Genomic DNA, 5,181 nt, shown 5'->3' on the forward strand with positions numbered 1-5,181 from the left:
GTGTCTCTGCCTCTTCTCTCTCTGTGTGTGTGTGTGTGTGTGTGTGTGTGTGTAGGAATAAATAAATAAGTAAAAATATCTTTTAAAAAAAAGGTTAAAAAAAAAAGATTTCCTTCTCTTTTAAGGCCGAATAATATTCCATTGTATGTATGTCACATTTTCTTTATGGTGGAGATTTGGGTTGTTTACGTATCTTGACTATTATGAATAATGCTTCAATGAACATGGGGTGAAAATGTTTCTTTGAGATCCTGATTTCAATTCTTTGGGATATATACCCAGAAGTGGCACTGCTGGATCATATGATAATTCTATTTTTAATTTTTTGAGGAACTTTCATACTATATTCAATAACAACTGCAGCAATTTACATTCCTTCCAGCAGTGCACAAGGGTTTTAATTTCTCCATATCCTTGACAAAACTTAACTTTTGTTTTTTGGATAATAGGTATCCCAACCTATGTGAAGTAATATTTCATTGGATTTTACTTTGCATTTCTCTAATGATTAGCAATGTTGAGTATGTTTTCATAACTGGTTGGCTATTTTTTAGCTTTTTTGGAGAGATGTCTGTTAAGTCTTTTGTACATTTTTTTAAAGATTTTATTTATTTATTCATGAGACACACACACACACACACACACACACACACACACGAGGCAGAGACACAGGCAGAGGAGAAGCAGGCTCCATGCAGAGAGCCCGATGTGGGACTCGATCGCGGGACTCCAGGATCGCGCCCTGTGCCAAAGGTAGGCACTAAACCGCTGAGCTACCCAGGGATCCCTCTTTTGTACACTTTTAAAACAGGTTATTTGGGATTTTTTTTGCATTGAGTTGTAGGAGTACCTTATATATTTCAGATATGAATCCCTTATCAGTTAGATGGTTTGCAAATATTTTCTCCCATTTTCACTCCGTTGATTGTTTCCTTTGTTGTATAAAAGCCTTTTAATTTGATATAGTTCCACTTGTCTATTTTTGCTTTTGTTGCTTGTGTTTTTGGAGTCATATGCAAGAAATCATTGCCAAGATCAATATCATGAGGATTTTTCTCTATGTTTTCTTCTAGAAGTTTTATAGTTTCAGGTCTTGTATTTAAGTCTTTAATCCACTTGGAGTTGATTTGTGTGTGTGTGTGTGGTGTAAGATAAGGGTCCAATTTCATTCCTTTCATTCTTGCACATTGATTAAATGGCTTTCTCTCTGTGTTCGCATGATCTTCCCTCTGAACCTTTTGGTTTCCAAATTTCTTCTTTTTATAAGGACCTTAGTTCTATTGGATTAGAGTCCACCCTAATGACCCATTTTAACCTAATCATGTCTTTAAAGACCCTTTGTCCAAATACAGTCACATTCAGAGATACTGAGGATTCAGACTAAAACTTATGCATTTTGGATGAATACATTTCAGCCTATAACTCTATCTCAAAAAAAAAAATGCTGTAATTGCAAGAGTAATGTGATGACTCCTTACTTTTGCAGTTTTAATAAATATAAATTACTATTGGAGTATGCACAAAGGAAAAGTGACCAGTTGCCTGAACTTAGGGAAGTTACCTTAATTCTCCATATTCCAATTTTTCTGTGTATATATCAGGAAACAGATGTATTCCCTATCTTCTCTGAACTTTTCCAATAGATCAAAAATTTCTGTCTTTAAAAATGATTTTGTCATTTTCAAAATCTTGTGTGTTTTCTCTTCCCTGTAGTTTACATTACAGTGTATCCATTTGTAGGATGCTGTCCCATGATTCAACATTCACAACAGCTCCAGGATGTCAGTGGCAGAGTGAAGGCTCTGTTGCGATTTTACAGATCAGGAAATCAATATATAAGAAAGTTAAAGATAGAATGAGCACTGGGTGTTATACTATATGTTGGCAAATCAAACTCCAATTAAAAAAATATACAAAAAGAAAGAAAGAAAGAAAGAAAGAAAGAAAGAAAGAAAGAAAGAAAGAAAAGAAAAGAAAGTTAAAGAAGCTAATAACATCTCCAAACTCATATGTAATAAGTTGTGCCTTCAAAAATGGAACCAAATTTCCCTGGTCCATTTCAACTACATTCTTGATCTATGACAATTTTAAATAGACTTTTTTTTGATGAGAAATGGAAGAACAAAAGGACAGTATTCAAACCCTAAAGAACTAGAAGCAGAAAGTACTAAGTAATCTTAGTACTTTCCTCTGGAGCTGGCTTCCTTTTCCATAGGATTAACTAAAGTAGTGCATCTCAGCCTGACTTCAATGAGGGTTGACGTTTTGGGCATCCTCAGCATTATGTATCTCGAGCACCTTTCTAGGCACAATGTTTATAAAATGATGGTGACTGCCTCCCACAAATGAGTCCTGTTCTGTAGTTTTAGATAAGTTTCTTCAGCTGATAATCATGAGCTGATTATCATTCTGGCTTTTTCCTGGACTTGTTTCAATGCTGAATTTCATCCAAAGGCTATGCTCACACATTAATTTTCTTGTAACATCCACTGGCAATTGCATTTCTATTGGATTATTGGACTTTTTACTTATTAATTTTCCCAAGCTCGTTAGGTAGTATTGATGTTTACCCCTTGCCTTATATTGATTGCAAATATTTTTTTGATGGACTGTCAACTATCTTTTTATGGTGTATTTGTTATATGTAAGCAAAATTTTTATTTTGTTTTTCATAGTAAAATCTAATTTTGCTTTTACTGTTTCTGAATTCCATGACTTTCTTGCCAAGATTATATAATAATTATGTAAATTTTGGCCTAGTTTTCAAATAATTTTGAAAAACATTCATTTTCAAATCCACCAGAAATGTTTGTGTTTGTAATGAAAGAAAGATATGTAACTTTATTTTCTATTCTTACCATGTAATCAGTTCCAGCAATAGTTTAATTAAATCATCCATCTTTTCTGTACCTTAATCATATACTCAATTCCCATTGTATATGAACCAGGTTCTGGTTTCTCTATTCTTCTCCATTAAATTTGTTTGTTTGTTTCTATTCTTATGCCATTATCACACTACCTAATTTCTATAAATTTCTATTATATTTTGATATCTAATGAGGCAAGTTCTGTAAATTTCTGAAAGTATCTTGGACTTTTAGCACATTGTACAGTTCCAGCAGAATTTTTCAGTTTTTCAAATGGTATTTTTAAAATACCATTGAGTTTTGTATTTTAATTCAATTCAGTTTTTATTTTAAAAATGATTAGGGATGTCTGGGTAGCTCAGCGGTCAAGTGTTTGCCTTCGGCTCAGGGCCTTTTTTCCATCAGTCTCCAATATCAGTCTCCTTGCATGGAGCCTGCTTTTACCTCTCTCTGCCTATGTCTCTGCCACTCTCTGTGTCTCTCATGAATAAATAAATAAAAATCCTAAATAAAAGTAAAAATGATTAAACCATTAGACCAAAATATAAATGGTTATCATATAATTCTGGGTTGACTAAGAAAATAGATCTTACTACTTAAAAAAAAACAAAACCGGAAAACATAACTTCCATATGGCAAACATATCATAAACAGAGTTAGAAGACAATTGAAAATCTGTCAGAAAAAAATAAATAAAGAAAGAAAGAAAGAAAGAAAGAAAATCTGTCAGAAAAGTATTTAGGAGTTAGTTGAGCAACTTTATATGTCAAACATAATGCACTGGACATTTCTCACTGAGGAACACAGGAGAATTGACATTCTAGCGGATTAAGGCCAACAATAAACAATGAACACAATAAATAATTATCTGCTAATTAGAAGATACATAATGCTATAGGAAACAAAGATAAAAAGTAGAGGAGTTGAGTAAGGAAGTCAGAGTGCTGAGGTAGGGGAACAGGTTGAAATTTTGCATAGGGTGATCAGGAAACTTCACTGAGAAAGGGACATTTCGGAAAAATTTAAAGAAAGTAAAGGAAGGGGATCCCTGGGTGGCGCAGCTGTTTGGCGCCTGCCTTTGGCCCAGGGCGTGATCCTGGAGACCTGGGATCGAATCCCACGTCGGGCTCCCGGTGCATGGAGCCTGCTTCTCCCTCTGCCTGTGTCTCTGTCTCTCTCTCTTTCTCTCTCTGTATGACTATCATAAATAAAAAAAAAAGAAAAAGAAAAAGAAAGTAAAGGAAATAGCCATGCGGATAATGAGAATTATTGATTGGGAATGGTGTTTAATTCATAAAATCATTTGTGGAGAGTTGATACATTATGGATTCTTCTTATCTGAGAACCAAGTTGATCTTTCCATTTATTTGGGTCTTCCAAATTCCCTCAGAAAATATTTACATCTTTATAGATCTTGGATATTTATAGAGTCTTCAACATTTTCAGGTAAGTATATTTCTAAGTGCTATATGATATTTCACTCTTTTTATTTATGGAACGGGAACTTTTCTCCTATATTTTTTTAATTTTTTTCTCTTATATTTTAAATTGTTTATTTCAGGTACACAAAAGAAGTATTGATTTTTGCTTATACATCTTATAACGTCCATCTATCTGACTCAACTCTTTTATTAGTTGTGGTTTTTCAATTTGTAAACAAATTGTATGGTTGTCTGTAGACAACCATATAAACTGAAAATGTAAATGGTTCTATTATTTTCTTGTTTCCCTTTTATTTACTTAAGTATTGACTAAAACTTCAAAAATAATGTTGATACTGCCTGTATTAACTAGCATCTGTATTTTCTTCCTGATATAAATAGGGATGTTTCAAACTATTTCACCACTAAGTATGATGTTTGTTCAAGGTTTTCAATAGATCACTTGTGTCAATTTAATAAAATATGAATCAGAACCAGATTTTAAAATGACAAGCTTTTAACAATCATCTATTGCAATAATTATGTCATTTGCTATTTTTATAGGGTTTTTTTTTTTGAGAGAGAGGGAGAGATTGGTGGGGGAGGGGCAGAGGGACAGGGAGAAAGAGAATTTTAAGCAGGTTCCATGCCCAACTTGGGGCTTGATCTCACGATCCTGAGACCATAACCTAGGCCAAAATCAAGAGTTAGATGCTTAACCTACTAAGCCACCCAGACATCCTACTATTTTGCTATTTTAAATGAAATATAACAAATTACATTAATTAATTAATTTTCTAATCTTGAACTATTACTAGATTCTTGGCTTAAAAAACTTTTACTTGATCATGAGTATAATTTATTTTTAGTGTAATTCTGAATTTAATTTGTTA

This window comes from Canis lupus, chromosome 23, assembly GCF_011100685.1.
Source record: "Canis lupus familiaris isolate Mischka breed German Shepherd chromosome 23, alternate assembly UU_Cfam_GSD_1.0, whole genome shotgun sequence".
Lineage (NCBI taxonomy): Eukaryota > Metazoa > Chordata > Mammalia > Carnivora > Canidae > Canis > Canis lupus.